Below are 21,832 nucleotides of genomic sequence, written 5' to 3'. Positions count from 1 at the left end.
TACATACATATGTACATACCAAATGCATCGGTTGCTTGTAAGGCATCTAACTGCATTGCTGTTGCAGGGAATATTAGTTTTTTTACTTTCTATCTATTATGCAGTGACTGGAGGGAATGCTGCTGCAACTGCTGCTGCTGCTGCTGTCGAAGAGTAGCACACAAATTCAAATACAACTGCTGTTGCGGCTGCTGCCTTGCTCTCTTTGTTCTTAGAATTTATTTTTGCGTTCGTTTTTCTACACTTCAACATATCATTTTTATATTCATTTCGCTGCGCTTGTTAGGCGTACTTCACAACTTCAATAACAACCGAACTTTAACTTTTCACGCAGTAAAGCAAGAATTCATCGCAAAATAAACAAAAACAGCAAGAACACTGTTCAACAGTTGCGCTTGCACTGCTATAAAATCCTTTGTTGATGTTTTTGTATTTCATTATATTTTTTTTTACTTTATTACTATATTATGACCGCTTAACTGCTTATTTCCCCTTTTTTCACTGCGCTTAGAAGTTTTTGTAGAAATTTGTATTGTTTCTCAAAATATTTAACATTTAAAAGGGCGAACGAGGTAAGCAAGCGAATGCGCGCACTTTACTTGTTCACCACCGACGTGTTTCGCACACAAATCGAAACTGAGAGTAACTAACGGCAGCGGTGCGCTGTTCGCCAGTTTATTGTGCCAACTGGGTTGGGGTTGTTGCCTGTGTGTGTGTGCAGTTTGGCGCTCGTGTGGCGCTCACTCGCGTCCGTAGAGTCGGCAGCAAACAGCAGGAACAACAGCAACGCCAGCAAAACTTTACTGTCAGCAACAGTAAGTCGTGCAGCTGCGCATGAAAATTGCAGTGTTTATTGTTGGTTGCTGCCACTTAAATGGTGGATTGTGCAAATATTACTGGTAGTTTGCCTGAGTGGCAACATGCTGCCGCTCACTACAGTTCTGTTGCAGCACTGTCGTCATGGTGTCATATGGTATGGATGCAAGTAAACAGTCACAAAAGAACTCAGTAAATACACACACGGGTCAATAATTAGAGACAAGTTGTAGTTGGATCAACGATTACATATTGATTCTGAAAAAGAATACTTGCAGTCATAACTGTATAAGTAGTTCCAAGTTCTTTTTTTTTTTGAATTACAACAAAATGATATGCTCATTAATTAAAATATTATACCGATATTGTGAGGTATTTACCCTCTACTCTGAACCTTTACTTACATATGTGTTTCAACCTCTAACAGAGGCGGGTTTAATAGAACATTTTACAGCAAAAATTGTAATCTATTATTGTCTTCGATTCACCAAGCGTTGCAGAGTATCGAATCGAAAAAACTATACGGGCAGCATTTGTGGTGCAACCCTGTGCTCGCAAGTCTTCTGACGCATGCCCAATTGTGTTGTCATTTTTTCTTGGGAGCAGAAATTTTTCTTTCCATGTCCAAAACTGTCTTAGTGACGTCTTAGTTTTTCTATGAATAATTAACGGGTATTTTCTTAGACATGTGGTTTTCAAGAACTAGTTCATTAAAGGTCATTAGTTTCATTTCTGAACAAAATTTTCTTGTGGGTTGCCCGTGGCGGCGTCTGGACTTATTCGGGTCTTATTCGATACTCTGCTCCACAGCAGCAATAGCGTCTTCGGTGCGCACTGTACGGCGTCGTCTCTGAGGATGCGCTTTATTCACTAGAGTAAACATAGTGCGAAACCGATCCTTGGTTGCTCGAATTACCCGTTCTGCTGGGCGATTACGTCCACCGAATACTGGACACGCGAACCGAACTATTAGTTTCGTGGTCAATTGGCACGATTTGCAAACGTTGTTCTGGAGTATGTCTGTTCATTATGAAATGGCAATCCAAACTGTGTATAAATCAAGTAATAGTTTTCAAAAAGACCAACTACGAAAAAAGTATTGAAACAGTTTTATGTTTTTAAGATAAAAATAAAATATAGATTTGACTATGAGAATAATAAATTGGTCTAAAATATGCAAAACATATCTATATATACTCTCTTGTACGAATTCAACTCGAAACTTTGATTTTAAATTTACATGTAATTTTTTTTTTGACAAAAGAGCAGTGCCTAAATGTAGTGAACAGAGAAGTAATATGTATATGCTTTAAATAAAATTGATCAATATTTAAATAAAATCAAACATTAAAAAGAAAAGAGATAAAAAACAGATAAAGAAACGTATGTATGTATCTGTAATTAAAATAATTTCAAACCAAATAGAGTTTATAAAATATTTGGCTTCACAAGATAGAAGCCAACAACTTTTTCACAAGCGTTTCTATTAAGTTGTCGGTGGGTGTACGTGCATGCAGTGCCATTGAATAAAATTTATAAGCTGACTGTCAGCTTGTCAGTTGATTGTGCTCGCATCAGTCCTTCAGGATATCACAGCCAGGCTGTGTCCTACACATTTTGTGGGGTGCAGCGCGCCGTTTAATCGAGCGTGATTCCACGCGTATAGATTTCGACGCAAACACACATACTTATTTACATACACATGTATGAGAGTCTGTGTTCGCGTGAAAGAGAATTTGCATTGTTGGCAAACAGAAATCCATATCTGATATGTGATTTACAACAGACATGTGTGTTGAATTCAATTAGCTGCAGGTAATTACCTGGCAAAACACGACATTCGAGCAGTAGTGATGAATGCTGAAACCACCATGCAGCGTAGTAATATTGCAACAACAACAAAAATTGTGTAACACAATTAAAAAATTAATGATAATTGGACATGGCGAATCTGATTATACTAACACGTATCCACTTTTTGTGGTATAACTGCTATCTACATTCATACAGTTTAAGAGAAAGAGAAAAATACTGTAAGGGAAACTTCCCCCTGCGGGTAGGGGTAAGAATTTACCCGCGGTAAGGCATGCCTGTCGTAAAAGGCGACTAAAAGCCAAATGCACTATGACTGTTATTATGTACCTTGTTTAGTAATATCAGCATAGTATGTCAGAAATAGTGCCATAATAGTCTGCTTGAACTGATATTATAGACTTTAAATGAAAAAGCAAATAAAAAGACATTTGAAGTTCAAGCGACAAATGTCACCAGTCATTGAGTAATGGGTTGCTCAACTGGCAGTAGTTTCGGCTACACAGTCTTACCGGAGACTTTCTGGTACCAAGGGGAGCAGAAAGCCCTTGGACTTCGGTCCAATCTGCTCATTGGGGAGATTCGTGGTGGCTGTGGTTGAAACCTAAATGCAGGAAGAACTGAAAATTCAGCCTAACAGTTTTTTCAGTTCTAAAATAAAGTTGCAAAAAGCAACTGGGTTCCGTACCCGAAAATGGAAGAGGTTTTATCTCGGCCTCGAATCATACCAAGATGGTAGTGTGGACCCAGACACACTGCCACTGGCATCCAAATAAATACTTGCAAATAGCTCGTATTGTTTGGGGCGCTTATCAACGCATTGTATTGATAAGCTGTGTTTTGGAACACCGTGAGGTAAGGCCGTCGCCGGCAGGTACTCACGTAAATCAACAACGAAAGTTGTAAGGGAAACTATTTACCTTTTTCGCGAATATAACGTCGTACGAGGCTACGTAAAACAGTTAATATTAAGTAGCTACTAATAAACAATCGACGTAACCTGTGTATAAATTGCTTGAAGATCTAATTCTTCTTTAATTCTTAAAATTCCGAATTTTTCATATTTCAGAACCTCTAACATATCTATTTTTTAAGATAATTTAATATTTTGTTTCAGAAATTTTTCTTAACGTGTAGCAACATCTATAGAGAAAAATAATATTTTTATTTTGAAAACTCGTACTTTCGTAAATAAAAGTTAGCCAAAAAGCTTAAAAGATAACTTTTAGAAGCTCTAAAAATCACGAATCAAAGGAAATCGATATGAACAAATAAACGAGAATGATAAATTTAGAATTAGGATATGAAATTGAAAATTTCCATAAACTTTCATAGCATTAAAAACTATTATTTAATTAAATAAATTGGTTTTCGATAAGAGATTTTAATAATATTAATTTAAAAGGCTAAAAGCACACAATTATAAGCTTTAAAAGGTCAATTAAATATAATTACACAGGTCTACAGTTGTTTTGTTACCCTAGATATAAGACCAATTTTGAGTATATTGGTGCTCCTAATTCATGATGCTATTAATGATTTTGTAAGATTTGCTCTCGCTTATTTTTAAATACTTATTTTCATTTTACATTATTACAAAAATCAGAAGATATGAAAATAAATAACAAATATATTTATAATATCAGTTTTGTTTGGAAAAATAAGAATACATTGAAGTAAACAGAGAGACGAATGTCGAAAACATATCTTATATCCCAATTAAGGGGCACACCTAATGTGAAATTTTGAGAGAAAGTCGGAATCACTGCAGCAGTGGAGGAAATTTTTTTTGCGCCGTTGGAAATTTTGTATAACGCTAAAACTTTTTAATTTTTTTTCCAAAATTGATGACATTTTCAAAACAATCGATACAATAGTTGTTTTTTTTTTTGTTTTCAATTCACAAAAATCGACGCTCTTCCTGAATAATTTTCTAGTTGACAATTTCTCTTTAAGGAACAGCAATAATCTGCCATAATGGGACGATGCCATCAACTTTGATACCTTTCTTTCATCACTTTTAGATCTTAGTGGAACCGCTCACTCTGTTTCTCACTATAATTTCCTAAATTATCCGCATATTCATCCAGATGATTGCGGTTATAGTCTAACTTGATACTCGTAATTGCTTTTAAAATTTTAAAGTTTTTAGCATATTTTGCTTACTTGAATTTGTCATTTAATTCTGAAAAAATAAATTTGGCGTAGCTGTTTCACCTTCTTTTCACTTCCAATGATGGATTGTAATGAATTCTGGGAACTTAGCAGCATCATTGTTTCTGAACGCATTCGAACTACTTTTAAAACGCAAATAGATATTTTCATTTAGTAAAACTGGATATTTAGTAGACTGTAAATTTTGATATATTCACGTTTGATTTTTATTAAAACTTAAAACCTTTCGCATAATTTTTCGATGCAGAACCTGAGATTGGCGATCACGTGATCTTATCTATTTCAGTGGGAACAAATTAATTAATGTAAAAGAAAAATTAAAAGAAAAAATTCTTTCGACTATATTTATAGTTTATTATATTTTTTAAATGTTGCTAGCGTTCTTGAACGTCAGTACAGCGTTTTTAGAAATGACTGGCGTGGAAATCGCTGCAAAATAATAAAATTTTTCTACGAAATCAACAGTCTGAATTTACTTTATATGTCAATTGAAAATAAATCCTTAAAGCGTTGGATTCGCGGGATGACTTACAAAAGAAACACATACAATAATTTGATATTTTATTTACATATCATTACTATAAATATATTTATATACTATCTATATAAAATAAAAGATATTTATTAGTAAATTAGGGTGGATCAAAAAAAAGTATTATTTTTTCACTTGGTACGCTGAAAAATAGGTTTTTAGACACCTCTAAGAAAGTCTCTTCAAGTATGAGCTCTTAATTGTAACGGGAAGATCCTCCGCCTTACAGTTATCTATTTTTTCATATTATCAGATAGAAAAATTCAAATATCGCTCAAATTACTTGAAAAATATCTCGTTTCATAGATATTGTTGGAAATGTAATGCTATACGAAAAAGTCTTGTACGATACTTGGAGATACTTTCCTAGCAGTGTCTAAGAACCTATTTTTTAGCAGATCGAAACAAAATCGCAAAAAATGTTATTTTTTTTTTTTACTCACCCTATATTATATACATACATGTACATATATTATTATTTTATTTCATTGGATAATGTCACATTATTGTTCTTAACTCTCATCTTCACAGCATAAACATGGTTTAATGCTCAAATTTGTTTCTCGTGTGGCAATTAAATTTGCAACATTGAAACTTGTTGAATATGCTCAGTGTCACAGTCGCATCATTTATCCTACACACAAAGTCGATTGGACCACAGTTAGTTGCTTTCATATATTGTATGCACAAACAAGACAACACATACTTTATAGCACATAGTCATTGAATAACCCTATAGGGTGATATGTTGTACAGATTGTAATCTACAAATCCTCACCATAAACTTGAAAACTTCAAAACTGTGCAAGTAAGCGCGCATTCACCGTGCATCATGATGTCGAATAACAAGAGCAACAACAATGTTGATGGCGATTACATCGAAGCAAACGACAATGCTGCTGAGTGACTTTTACAAGCTTTTAAGACATAAAGCCGCAGTGGAGCTCAGTAGCTGCCGTAGTCGCTTAGCAATCTACACGATTGTCATATAAAGTCAAACACAACCGCAGAGTCGAAACCACTAACCGCAATCTTTGATTTCGCAAGCGCTTAGGCGGTTAGTTGGTAGTTGCAACAAACGCGTGTTATGTACCACTTTATATACAACAAATGTGTGTAAGTATGCATGTATGTATAGTATATGCTTGCATTTGCCTTTAGTTTGCTCACTTTTTCAGCTGAGTTTGTGACATAGAAGAGCATTTCAATTGAATAAATAAAGTGCAAACATTAAAAAAAAAAAAACAAGTGAAAAACGTTTAACTAAATAAGTAGGTTGGTATATAGCAAGTATAACATACAAGCATAAAAATCAACAGTGCGTTTGAAAACTATGAGCACAATAAAAAAGTAACAACGTGCAAATTTTTTCAAACCAGGGTGGGTTGCAGTTTATTGTAAATGATAGCAACGACAAAACAAACCAATTGCGAATCTTGCACTCCATTATAAATATAGGGTTTTCCAATAAGAGTGATATGATTTTTTTTTTTAAATAACACACTAATTGTTAAGGAAATTTAAATGTCTTTTATTTAATGTGAAGTACAATCGATGCTATTAAATTCTGAATATGGCCTTCACGACTTCTTTTTCAGGAATCTCCAAACTTTTCTCGCAATAATTCGGTTGTTGCACGTGCTATGTGACAAATAGCCCCCTCTTGTTGAAACCAGATGTTGTAAAGATCAACTTTTTCCAATTGCGGCCGTAAAAAGTTGGTTATCATCGATCTACAAGTACATTGACAGTAACGATGTCACCAGCTTCATTTCAAAAGAAGTATGGAGCGATGATTTCACCAGACCAGAAAACACACCAAACTGTCAACTTAGGTGAATGTAATGACTGTTCATGAATAATTTGTGGATTTTCTTCGCACCAGAATCGACAGTTTTGTTTATTAAGCGCACCACTCAGATGAGAGTGTCTATATATAACAAGGGATTTTTGAAAATTTTGCATAAAATAAGTAAGCCTACAACCTTAAAAAAATTATCTTCTATATAGAATATAAAATAAACTTTCCAGATAAAAAAACTTTTCTGTCCAAATTACCCACGTAATATCAAAGCTTTTTCCAGGCAAACAACAAAAAAATTTCTATTGCATAGTTTCTTTACAATTCATTAGTTTACTTACAAGAAATACGGCTTACATCTTGCTCTGGATAACGGTAGCCGTTAGAAAGAACGGTCTCTATATATTCGCGCCATTTCAGCCGGGTGTAGTCATTCGTTGGAAACGAACTGCAAATATCTTATATCCAGCTAAATACTGTCAACACATCTGCGTTTCTCGGATTGCTATAGGGATATAAGTATGTATACCAGAAGATACATATTTTTTTAACAGTAGTCGCCCCTCCGATATCTAAAGCTCTCGTGCATATTCTTTCTGAAATCGATCAGTCCTTCAGAGTCTGTTGTTTTTTTATATTTTAGAATACCATCAAGATATTTGTCGGTATATAAAAGATAAACTCTATCGTAGATCTATTATTAAGCAAGTGTATCGAAATAATTATGCGAATCTTTATAAGTCGCCACGTGCATGTATTGGTCGACTTCTCTGTAACTCGTACATAGCTATAAAAATATGCGGTAAACAAGCAGATTTACTTGCAACAAAATTGGAACGAGCCCTTCAACGTAAGGTTAATACCCACGCCAAGTGGCTTTGCACTAAAGCGAATGTACGCAGAAGAACATAAGAGTTAGTTATCCGAGCGACCGGTTACACGGCCTGCCAGTCAGACAACTAAACCGTTTTGTACCTTTGAAGGCATATACTTGTATACATACATATGTACATATATATAAATAAAAACAAATGAAAACAACAAGAAGAGGAAGAACGAATTGATGGCAATGTACAATGAAGTAGTCGGCAGTGTTGGCTTCGTTGGAATACTTGGCGACCGAGATCTTTTTAGCACCGCTTTTTCTTCAACGTTTTCTTTGTTTTGCTTGCACCACTAAATCAATGTGTTCTTACTTTTACAATGCAAGGATACTGATATATTGAGGGAGGTACAACGGCTCGTTAAGCTAAGCCCTGCTAAGGCATTGAAGCGCACTTGGTGTCCAGCAGCGAGCGTGATACTGTGCCACATCATACTCTGGCAGACGGATATTTAGTTATTTAGTAGTTCGATGAATTTAAGCCGGGATAAAAAAGTATGACTGAGACAAGTTTAAGTAAGCGGGCAAAGCAAGAGGAAGAGTTGAAGAAAAAAAAAAATAATCAAGTAGAAAAGTAAAACTGAGGGAGAAAAGCAAGTGAGTGAATGCGCACGTATAATCGCTTGGCGAATGTGAATTGAAGTGACTGGAAAGTGTGACTAAAACCGGGAACAAACAAGTGCTTACAAAAACTCGTACGAGAATAATAACTGGGTAAGGCATACAAAGTAAGTAGAAGTTACGAGGGCGCTCACACAAGTATTCGACTGAAATGTTGATTATATACTCTTGAGATAGTGATGCCAATGAACGGTGAAGCCAAGTACTAATCGGACAGCCCAAGTATATGTATGTTTATATAGATAGAAGTATATTTTTGTGGAGCTGCCGGCGGGTCCATTGGCATATTTATGAATGCAAAAACAATTGAGCGTTGTTGTGAAATGCTTAAATGGTTCACACATTGCCCAGCCGCAGAAAGTGGACAGAATAAAATGTGTAATGATAACAAAAGAAATGAAAAAGAAAGAAAGCAAATAAAAGTGCTAAGCCTACAACTAACAAAAACCGAAATTCTTCTCTTCTTCATACATACATAAGTATATCGCACTGAGCTGAGGGTCTTTGTGGCATGAAAACGCAGACAAAGGCTTAATGTTATGAAAATATTTTGCGCTCATTATGACTACAACAACATCGTGTAAGCTACAATGAAGAAACAAGTGACTGAATTATTACAATCGTTTGTTATTTTTACCCGAAATGAACGTTAATGAATTTTTGAGGCGGAGTGAAACGCTGAAAATGAGACAATTGTCTGCAGGCACCGCCAAAAGGAGGAAGCCATCAAAAATTAATAAAAAAAAAATTGTAAGTAAAATATAATGTAGATACACAAATATTTAAAAAATAAATAAAAATCTTACAAATAAAGTCAAATAAAGTTAGGTGAAAGAAGTAGGTAATATTGTTGTTGTGTTAGTCATTTGTAGAAAAGACATAATTAATAACAATACTCCATGCCACATTTCGTGAAGATATAACGGCAAATAAAAGAGTTTTCCATACATCTATCAGTTTATATGACAGCTTTATAAAGTGGTCCAAACTGAACAATTTTTTCAAAGAATGTACTTCGATTTTTGATAACAATGCATGCCAAAGAGATAACTCATTAAATAAACAAGAAAAAACGTTAACTTCGGTTGCACCAAAGTTATAATACCCTTCGCAGATACAAATGTGCCTTACAATAACTTGATTCCAATCTAATTTCGTGAAGATGCCTCGTCAAATAAAAAGTTTTCCTTGTAAGCACTTTACACCGATCGTTCAGTTAATATGACAGCTATATGTTATAGCCATCCGATCTGTACAATTTTTTCGAAGATTGCACTATTGCCTTAAATAATAATCTATGCCAAATTTTGTGAAGATACCGCGTCAAATGAAAGAGTTTTCCATACAAGCACTTGATTTTGATCGTTCAGTTTGTATGGCAGCTATATGCTATAGTGATCTGATCTAAACAATTTTTTCGGAGATTACGTTCTTGCTTTAGAAAACCATTCATGCCAAATTTCGTAAAGATATTACGTCAAATAAAAAAGTTTTCCATACAAGGACTTGCTTACGATTGTTCAGTTTGTATGGCAGCTATATGCTATTACGGTCCGATATCGGCCGTTCCGACAAATGAGCAGCTTCTTAGTGAGAAAAAGACAGGTGCAAAATTTCATATTTCGATAGCTTAAAAACTGAAGGACTAGTTTGTATATATACAGACAGACAGACGGACATGGCTAAATCAACTCAACTAATCATGCTGGTCATTTATGTATATATTTTATAGGATCTCCGTCATTTCCTTCTCGGTGTTACAAACTTCGAACTTATATGATGAGTACATAACGATTCTCATGTGAATTGGCATATTTCCAGAATATTCTTGTTAATGCACAATTAGTTTCCACAATTATTTTCCTATCCTTATTCGTCTTTTCTTTTAGCGCTGAGAACATTAACCAGATAATGAACTGAGCTACCCTTATACCTTTAGAATATGTTGAAGTACAAGTACTGTAAGCTTCAGGAACTCAACAAGAAAAATGTTAAGAATCCTTTGAGCAACCTAATATTCTAAAAAAAGACGATTTTCTAGTTCGATCTGACGGTACTTTCACACACGTCAGCTGTTTTTGAAATAAGCCCAGCAACTTGCAAACTTCGGTGACTACTCACACTTAAATAAACCATAGATCCCGCAACATTAAAAAATAAATGAATGGATGGAATAAAATTGTATCACCAGAATATACTCATTAGCTCTGTAATGACTCAAACTGATTTGACATCGACGGTTGCACAATAAGTAGTGGGTTACACAAACGACACATCCCCAAGTATGTCTGTTAATTAGTTACAATTTAACAGTTTGCTCAGAAAAACCACGTTAATTGCTCTATTGAGCGTAGAAGAGTGGAGATTCACCGCCTCGCTCTTTGTGATAGACCAGCGCTAATTGCTCACATGGATCGTTCAATACTTCAATTAAAAAGCTAATGAAAGCTTAAATTGCAATGCAAACTAAAAAGAAATGTGCAGTTCAGTAGTTAGAAAATAATCATACTCTTTTAGAACTGAAACACACATATGTATGTAAAAACCAAATCTAAACAGTTTTCGGCGGTTCGCTCCACTTTTGTACTTGTACGTCACAATTGACACATACGTGCCACGAGATGTCAATTATATGTTGCACAACCATGCATTGTCGAACATGCCACAAATGTATCCAAGTAAATAATATCACGAAGGAGAGAGCGAAAAGGAAGAAAATAAAATAATTTGCACTTTGCGTAAAAAAAACAACACAACGAAGCAGAAAGCAGCTTGTGCGTTGACTTGACAACTAGGGGTTCATTGACATCATTAAAAGATACGTCACAAATAAAAAAAAGGTGTAAAAGGATATTATTTTCAAGGAAAAACTGCACAAAGCTGCAAAAATACTCGACTGTGCGATGCTATTTAATTAAATTGGCTCCAAGGCTCATGTTGTTGTAATGTAACAACGTTGTAGTGTAACAGAGGCACAAAGTAAACATAGAAACGAATTGCTGCAAGAACAAGAACTTTTGATCGGATATACATAAGTATGTACATGCTGCTTTCAAAGATTTTATTAATTTTACGATGGAGTGAAATACGTCTTGCGAGCTTTTGGATAACTTTAAATCGTTAAACTTCAGAAAAATAATCAGATATTTTTGAAACTTAAAAAGTTAGTTAATTGCAAAGATCTGATGCAAGAGCAAGCGACCAAACTTGTTCAATGAGCCTGAAAATAGTTAACTGGTTATTTTTGTCTTCTAACAATACTATTAGGCGCGAAGTCGAAGCCTAATAGTACTGGAAAAGTGATGTCTTAGAGCTGATTGATTCATGTAAAGGTTTTGCTTATGAATTTGAGCTGCGTCAAAATTGTAAAGAACATCAAGCGTTTGAAATTAGACGAAGGTTTCATTGAACTGCAAGGATGAGATGATATGAGTCTCTTTAATTCGAGAGAGAGCTATCAAAACTCACATACTTTTATAAAATTTGTCAATGGTGATAATGTCGAAAATAATAGATAGATTATTTTAAAAATAACTTTTGGACATTTTGCATTTCGATATTGTTTTTAGGTGTTCGGTTTCCGATTAGACCTATAATACGCATTAACTTACAACAAAGAAACAATGCAACTCATAATAATATATCGTGATTTTGCGAGGAACGTTATATGTTATACATATTATATATATGTATTTCGCGTTTATTAGAAGAATACCTTAAAAAGATTTTAGTTGCAAGGAATTCAATTGCAACTGTGTTTTTTTCTTTGAAATTTCGTTACGCACTGATTTTGTCTGTTAATTTTAACAGATTTATTTCTGGCATTCCGCTTTTTTTGATATCAGCTGTTTAAAATTTCCTGATTTCCACCGCCACCAACATAATCAGGGAACATGTTTTAAAGAAAAATTAGGGAGAAAGAGAGAATCTCACATTATGGCATATAAGTACACGGTTCTTTATTAACTGTAAATAGTAAATGCTAATGTCAATATCATACACAATCACTTCTTTTAACAAAATATTTTTAATTGTCATTCTTTTAGTAGTTAGTTAGTAATATTTCTCATTTTAGATTTTCAAACCGATGGCAACACTACGACCACTCGTCACTTTTTTACAATATACTATATTCGCCTTTTGTTTACCACTCCAGCAGCTAAGCAGTCGGGAAACCACCTTACGGGTTTCGATTGGCTTCAAAAGTAGCGAAAATGCACAATGCACACCCACGAAATATTTAAAAATGTAAACACAATGAAATTATAAAGAGAATGATAATGGCTAAAAAGGTTTTGAAAGTTTCTATATTTACCATAACCGTTAAACCATAGCAGCTGTTGTCTTCCCAAACAATTAATAACAGCCAATTAGACATACAAATAAACAAGCAGAAATATGCACTCAAAGTCGTTCACCGTTTTTAGATAAACCATTTCAGGTGACTTAAAAAGGTAAGGTAACATTTTTTCGTAGAAGAATATGTAAATTTTGGCTCTATAATTATTTCAATGTTAATAAAAAAAATTTGCTGGGTGTGGCATAGAGTATATTTCGTATAGCAGAACAGTACTGAATACCTTTTTTAATTGAAATACTCAGAAAAATAAGTTCAAACTGCAAAGAGCATAATTTAGTTTGTCATTTTGTATTATTCTGTTCACTGTTCACTGCAGCAACAAAAATTTAGTTTGGTTCATGATCTATTGCCATGTTTCGCCTGAATTATTGGCGCTATGTTTCGTTCTTTATTATTTGATCTTTATTTATTCATTGACCGCAATTGGAACCTGAAAATAGCAAAAACTGCTGCCATTTATTCTTGGTCAAATTCTAGGAAGTCATAATGGCAGAAACTGTGCAATTTGTTGAAATGAGGTCATTAGTATCTATGTTAAACACATTCTTGACATACTCAGTATAACAATAAATCCTCTTAATGCTCATTAGACGTTAATTAATTAATAGTTCAGCAAACAATTAACAACGCGCTGATAAAATTTTCTCAGAGCATTTTTACATGGACGTTGGCCATTGTAATTATAGCAAATATAGTAATAACTGGTTAGTTACCAGTTAGTTTAAAAGTGGTAGTAATTCAAAAAACTAGGGAAATTAATCAGTCTTTACAAGTAATCGCCACAAATAAAAAGGTTTGCCGTACGATATGCATGACAGTTATATGCTTTAGTTGCCCGATATCGGCGATTCCGACAAATGAGCAGCTTTTTAGCGAGAAAAGGAGGCTTGCGAAATTCCAGATAAATATTTCTAGTTCGCGTAAAATATGGCTAAATCGACTCAGCTCGCCACATTGATATTTTATAAGTATATACATACAGTTACTGACAATAAAATAGAATCAAATAGATAGTTTCGAAAGAATTAACAATATTTATTTATCGGATAGATTTCTGATTCGTTTTGCCTTTAATCGATGCCTACAATATTTATCTTTTAAAACACCACGATGGTAGTGATTTTGCATTTTACTGTTATGTTTGTTTACAACTCAAACAAAAGTGTGCTTTTGTTGTCGTTGCAAAAAAAATTTAATCAAGGAATATGAAAGTATCAATTATAAGCGTTATGTAGAAAACAATTTTTGGTAGCAAACAATTTTTGGTTGAACTTGACATTTCATTATAATTAAAAATGTTAAAAAACTTGCAAAATAACGGTTATACCCAAAAAGAAATTGTAAAAATTATAAAAATATTTCAAAAAATTGTGTTTACTGCTTTGAAACCTCCAAAAGAATGTGCATTGAGGGGACGGCCAAGAAAAACGACGTCTCAGGATGATAATTACATAGAGATTTCATCAAAACGCGATCTTTTGAAGTCCTCTGTAGCTATCCGAAGAGAATTGGGTGTAGAAATTTCTTTGACAACTGTTGCGCGTCGTACTGTTATTGTAGGTAGCGATGTCCGAAGAATGCTGAAATGACTACCCGATACATGACAAAAACTTTTAAAAACGGAGGTGGCAATATCTTGATCTGGAGATGTTTTTCGTGCAACGGAGCTGGACCGCTGTTTTGGATTAGGGAAATCATGGACCATTATCACTACCTTAGAATTTGAGAAGATATAATGCTTGCTTATACTGAATGGAACATGCCTTTAATTTAGCAGTTTCAGAATATCAATAACTCGAAGCATACCTTGGGTGTGGTCAAGACTTGGCTTTAGTATCACGGAATCGATGTTATAACTTGGATCGATGTTATAACTTGGTCGGCGCAATGTACGGATTTAAATTATATAGAAAACCTTTGTAAGATTGTAAAAGAAAATTTGGGACCCATTAAACAACATAATAAGGAGGAACTATGTGAAAAATTCCAAAAGGCGTGGTATTCAATACCGAATTTAGTCTATAAAGTCTAGTGGAGTCTATGCCAAAAAAGTGCACTGCAGTCTTCGCAAATAGAGAAAATTTTTAGTTTTAGTTAAAATAGTCTATTATTTACAAGTTTTGATTCCATGATTCTATTTTATTGTCAATTGAAGTTCCTGACAGTTACTTGAAAAGTTGTCTGCTAATAACATTTAAATTTATATTAAGTTAATTTTGCTTTTGAAATGTTTAAAATAAGTTTAATTAACTATAGAAAATAGTCGTTTCCTCCTAAGAATTGTGGTAAAATTTTTTTAACAAATAGTTGTAAATAAAATTTTGATTCTATTTTATTATCAATAAATGTATGTATAGGGCTTCGACGTTTCCTTTGGGTGTTACAAACATCGAGGCAAAATTAGTATACCCTGTGCAGGGTATAAAAATCGAAAATATTTTACTGATGTCCCGAAAACGGCTTTTATGAGGAATAATGTGAAACAAGTCTACGATCTTCTATACCAAAAAGGTCTCACCGCTCAAAGGGCTTATACGATAGAATTAGGCTACGAACTGCTGCCCCATCCATCGTATTCATAAGATTTGGCATCGTGCGACTACTTTTTGTTTGCAAATACACGGTGTATAGAAATTCGAGGCGAGTTAAAAGGTTATCGCTGCCACGGAGATCCGCTTTGTCTGCTTTGCTGGCCTCTTGAAAACAAATCTTTCATATTATAATTGAAATTAAAGTACTGTTATTATTTAATATACCGAATAATTTGCAACTCATATTAATACACATAAATATATATGTATGTACGACCACCATTCCTCAGCTTATTCAAGCAACTATGCATTTTCGATTTTACCAACTCTTCTCATTTTCACACAATTCTAAACGCTTATCATGCTAATAAATAATGCAATAATTCCTATATTAGCTTATAATGAAAATCTTCACTTCTACTTCTGTACACATTGATGGCACCTAAGTGAACAAATCTACCAGCAAAGTTGTTAACGCTACTCATTAGCAATTTAATTACCACCACAATTTTCCTTATACGCTTTTGACCCGATTTACGAACGTCGAGGTAGAAAGAAGCGCAAGGCTAACAGGAGATTAACTATTGCCATTGGCGTTCGCTGCAGGCAACACATGCAACACATGTACCTGCCACAAATATATGTATGTATATGATATATATTAAGCTGCGCACATGTTGTGCCACATGCATGTTGCTAATTTTTTCTGATCGTTGCACATTTTCCCCCAACACTTTGTTTGGTAAACACTTGGGTGTGCTGCGCGCACTGCGCTTACAAAGTAGAAATTGCCAACGACTCATGAACTACTCATGAGAAAAATGGGCTCGGAGGGGCGGTAAATCGACTGCAAAAAACTTTGGCATTGACAGCGATGAGTGTGTGTCGAGCATATCCGCTAGTTGATGCGTTAGCATTGGTTTGAGTGGGGCATGAGGTGTGCTAGTAGTGCTAGCGCTACAAAATAGAAAATACCATTTCTGCACAAATATATGAATGAACAAAAGTGGTGGCGGCCAGACAATAGCAAAAATAGACTAAACAAATACGACATAATTGTGAGTGTGTGTATGTAGTTAAAAGTCAGAAGGCAAATAGCGCTGACAACTAGGCAGACAGACAGGCTGTCATGTACTTAAATGGGTGAATAGGTAAAGATGTCATCATAAAAGTACACACACATACATATAAACATATTATACATACATACATCGATAAACATCAAAAGTTGTAGTGCAGTTAGAGTTGGCAATGTAAAACCGTAAGCACGGAAAATCCGGTAAGCAATGAAAGTAACAACAAGTGTGTCATTCAAATAGCCTACAAATTGTGTGATACTTTCGCTTAATAATCAGCGGTAAATATCTACCCACGGTTATCTTTATTACAGTCTACATATTAATTAGATGCGCCTGCAGAATTGTTGTGGATTTTTCATGATTTCGTTTCACTGTATTGTTCTCTTTTTTTCTATGCCTTTCTAGCACTTATTACTTTTTATACCCTGAACAAGGTATAATTAGTTTGCCACGATGTTTGTAATATCCAGCAGAAAACGTCGGAGACCTTATAAAATAAATATACATATATATTTTTTAAATGATTTGCGTGACGACTTCTTACACTAGACATACACTTCTTGTATGGAAAACCTTTTTGTCAGATAAGATATCACAAAATTTGGCATGTATTATTATCTTAAGCATTATTACAATATCTGAATAAATTTTTCAGATCGGACGATTATAGCATATAGCTGCCTTACAAACTGAACGCTCGGAATCAATCGGTTCTTGTATAGAAAACCTTTCTATTTTACAAGATATCTTCACCAAGTTTCGCATGGATTATATTCCAAGACATTACTACAATATCTGAATAATTTTTTTTTTTTTAATCGAACCAATATAAGATTAGCTGTCATATAAACCGATCGATCAAAAGTGCTTATTTGGAAAGTTTTTATTTGTGAGTGGTATTCTAGCTTCGGTGCGATTGAAGTTGACGTTTTTTCTTGTTTGTAATTTTACTTTTGCACTTACGCTTTCATTACTATTTATTCTGTAACACTTTGCTTTCACGGTTAATTCTTTCACTTCCTTGGCTTTTTTGTGAGTTTAATAATTTGAGCGCTCTGTTAAGATCACACCTTATGCGTGCGCCACTTAGTTGGCTTGCTGGCCGCCGCTCTATTTTTCGGGCCATTAAAATTATAATTTGGTGACGCATTTGCTTTTCGTAGACGAATTGGCAACGTCAGGTGCAATAAATAAATACAAAATTTGTAGACAACAAATGGCTTTTTATACAGTTTCTTATTTTCAGCTTCTGCATACACATAGATACATGTTTGTGGCTGAGAATTCATGCCAACTAACCGCACACTAGACAAACAAAAATGCAGACTTTCATGACATGTCTCATTGGCTGCCACACAAATTTTTTTTGCTATATTTTTTTGTTGGTTTATTATTACGTGAGCTAACACACATAGTTTATATTGTATGTGTGTGTGTATGTATGTATACACACTTTAAATGTGCATGCCGCCGAAGCTGCCAAATTCGTACGGGTTACGTTGTCTTGTCTGCTACCGGTCTGTCCGTCGACATTGTTTCTCATGTTTACCATTTAAGTAGTTGCCGTTGTCGTGTTGTTTCCGGTGCAGTGTCTCGTTTATTTTAACCAAAATATACCACAGTGGTGGTCACAACGCACTACACTGGTTGCGAGGGTATAAATAGCGCATAGCGAGAAATGTATGAAGAAATTTAAAAATTCTTTTTTTTTTTTTTTGTATTATTATTTTAGTGGTTGCTGGGGCCAACGACCCACAAACTATGAACAAATGCGTTTAACTTTAAATGTATTATTATTATTATTATGGTATTTATTCACGATAATTATGTAGCAACTTACCTAGACACAGCAAGCGCAAATGTATCACCTACAATTGAAAAAAAAAATTATATAAGTAAAATTACAAACACATATTTTAAGAGTTTTTTTTTTTAACATTTTAAGAAGCAAATTGTTAGCATTAACAAAAACATTCACCAATATAAACTTGAATTGGTAGTGGGTGAAGGTAATGCAAGTAATTACTATACGAAATCATAAAATTTCAAAAGTTTAACTTAGAACTTTCGAAAGGAACTGATTTCGATTATATAAATAATTACAAAATTGTAATCAGCGTGTTATAAGAGTTTTTAAATTTTCCAATAAGAAAATATTTTATAAACTTAAAAATAACTTAAAATATAGTTCAAAAAGCATTTGTTGGCAATAACAAAAACATGCACCAATAAGCTTGAATGGGTAATGGGTGAAGGTATTGCCTACAATTACTTTACGAAATCATAAAATATCAGAAGTTTTGCTTACAACTTTTGAATGGAACTGATTTCGACAACTGATCCTGAGGACACAATAATGTATATTAATAAATAACAAAATTGAATATAAATTACGTACATATGTTTTTTTATAGCATATTGGCTGTATTAAGAATAAACTAGCTATCTTGTGATAGTCGTTTCAATAAAATTATTTTATGCATTATCAATCATTACATTTTCCAGCCAATTTTAATTATCTTAGAAGGTTTCTTATTTGTGTGCAGTGACAAAACCATTCACCAACAAATACTTCAATTGGTAATGGGTGAAGGCAGTGCACATAAGTTTCTTTACGAAATCATAAAATTCCAAAAGTTTAGTTTGTCACTTTCGAAAGGAACTGATCTCGAACTTAAAACTAATTTTTGTGTATCAACAACGTAAACAATTCGACTCTTCGAAAAAAGGCAACATACATAAACTGTTTCCAAAAAAACTTGAGCATCTTCTTAAAAAATAATTCACTACAAAAAATTGTAAAAGTAAATGTGTATTTCTTCAAAAAATCATAAAGCGTCTATTTTTTTGAAGATTAATTTTGGAAAATTTTTCTTTTAGAAACATTAGTGAAAAAATAAAAAAAAATATAGGACACATACTTTTTTTTAAAGATATTCAATGTTTTAAACTCTTGCGCAGTTTCCTGATTTTGACAGTTCTACCTACTACAATATGGGTTGACAGTAATCGCTAATATACACAAAAAGGTGACAGATGACTCAATTGCTGCGGCAGTAGGCGATATACTCTCGTAAAGTATAATTTGGTATTATGTTGTTGAACGGCGGCTGTACTAGGAAATTTTATTTACATAATAGGGTTGAACATGTTTTAACAAATTTTATATGTTTAAAAAATGTATAGCATTGGGCTTTATCTTTACAATATTTAAATTCTGGCTATCAGCAAATACTTTGAATTTTATGGTAAAAATAACATACCTGCAGTTAGTTGTGCTGGGAGGAAGTAACATAATTATATGTATAAAAGTATGGCTGGGTTGTGAAATAGCTATATAAGTTAACGTTACTATAAATATTTTAAAAACTATAACTATACTAGAAGTGTCCAAAATGTATATCTTTTTGAAAAGTACTTATTTGTTTTTTAATATCTATTTTGTCTCCTTCAAAGTAGTCCCCCTCGAATATAATACACGTGTGCCACCGCTTTTTTTAAACCTCGAAGCACTTTTCAAATGCACTTTTCGGGATGGTCATCAGCTTTTTCGTCGATTCTGACTTGATCTTAATTGTGGCAAAACGCTTTCATTTTATTGGTTTCTTTAGTGCTGGGAATAGGAAAAAGTCGCAGGGAACCAAATCTGGTGATTACGGCGCTTAGTATATGATTACGGTTTTTTTGGCCAAGAATTGATGTGTGACCTGGTGCACTATCGCAATTTCGGAACAAACCTCGCTGCCACACGTTTCATGCCCAAAACATTCGAGAAAATTAAATGGCATGTGTCGATTGATATGTCAACATCCTCTGCAACTTCCCTAATAGTAATATGACAATTTTAAGAACAATTTTTTTCACGGTTTCGTTGTTTTCTTGGTTTATAATATGTATGTATTTATATTTTTAATTTGGGAAGCAGCCCATGCCAATTTTATGTCGATTTCGACCGATACCTAAAAGTTACCCAAAATAATATACGAGTAATCATATTAATATCATTTAAATTTGGTTATACCATAACTAAAATCATAGAATAAACCAAATGTACGTTTAACATTCTATAAAATTATCCAATATGAAAACTTATTATTTTTTTATAACCGTTTGAAACTAAATAGATGTTATAGTCACGCCAATGTTTTAATAACTTATGTTAATTAGTGTAGTTAATGTATGTATTTATGACAATTTCAATTATTTACGGCTGCGCGTCTAACAAACAAATCAGTGATTAGCTCCATCTAAAATTGCAAGTCAAAATGAACATTTGTATGTATGTATGTATGTATATGGTAAAGTTACCTGCCTGTACCATTATAAAAGTACCTAGTATATACATATCTGTACATATATACACTTCATACATACTCATTATCAATATTAAAATTATCTAATTAAATTATTTATTAATAATAAAATTATCACAATGAATTCAACTCTTTATAATATTGCCATTTTTCTCACCCCTGCATTTGCTCGCTTTTAATCAATATACCGCAGCACCAAGCGTCAGCATATAATATAATAAAAACACAAACAACAATCACTAAAACTAATTTTGTTCACCGCTATAGTAATTTACGAGACATTTGCAGACACAACAACACTTTTACTATTTGCGAATTTACACAAAGTGTAATTGATTATTTCGCTTATTTTTGCAACAATTTATTGTTTATGCACCCCGGCACTTGGTGCAAAAAAAACATTAATTTCCGCGCGACACACGGAGCAAAAAATACTCAACCCTTCGACCAATCGTCGGAACAGTACAAACAAGATTGCCAGATTTGATATAATGATTACATATTTTTACATACTTTTCGAGCACTTGCAGGGTTGCTGTGCCGCAATCCACGACAGCTGCTTCTTTATTAAAGAATGTATAGATTATGTATATTTATTTTACCAAACATAGTTTAATTTATTACCACAGCTGTCCACCACATAGTATAATCGGTAGTTTACAATATTAAATATGGTTGTATGATCTACACGTATGTATGTATGTTGATATAATACTTCACGAATTAATCCCTAACCAGAAAGTTTATATTCAATCTCTGTTACACGTATTAATTTTGAACAAACTTTGCTCTTAGTAAAGAGATGTCGCTATTTTTAGTAATGCAACCCTGCGTGCGGCTGATTCTGACTTTTCTTGAAAGAGATAGTCAATATAGTGTTATAAAAATATAGCTGTCTTTTATATGTGT

The 21,832-nt window shown here is 33.7% G+C and overlaps 1 protein-coding gene across 2 annotated transcripts in view; it reads right to left on the bottom strand.

The window, feature by feature from the left end:
• The window catches only part of alpha-Man-IIb (alpha-Mannosidase class II b), a 46,223-nt gene extending 24,833 nt beyond the window's left edge, over positions 1-21,390 (bottom strand). Inside the window, exons 1-2 of one of the 2 annotated variants that reach the window (XM_014237484.3) lie at positions 21,081-21,390; positions 18,451-18,478 (exon numbers count right to left, since the gene is read on the bottom strand). The gene's annotated coding sequence lies outside the window, so the exon portion shown is untranslated. Of the gene's footprint in view, positions 1-19; positions 639-18,450; positions 18,479-21,080 lie in introns of those variants that run through there. The other variant, XM_070109490.1, reaches the window with a different exon arrangement.
• Between the last annotated feature and the right edge of the window lie 442 nt (positions 21,391-21,832).

This window comes from Bactrocera oleae, chromosome 2 (genome assembly GCF_042242935.1).
Source record: "Bactrocera oleae isolate idBacOlea1 chromosome 2, idBacOlea1, whole genome shotgun sequence".
In the NCBI taxonomy this organism is placed as follows: domain Eukaryota; kingdom Metazoa; phylum Arthropoda; class Insecta; order Diptera; family Tephritidae; genus Bactrocera; species Bactrocera oleae.
Note: the sequence above shows the minus strand (reverse complement) of the source record. Positions and strands in the feature narration are given on the sequence as shown.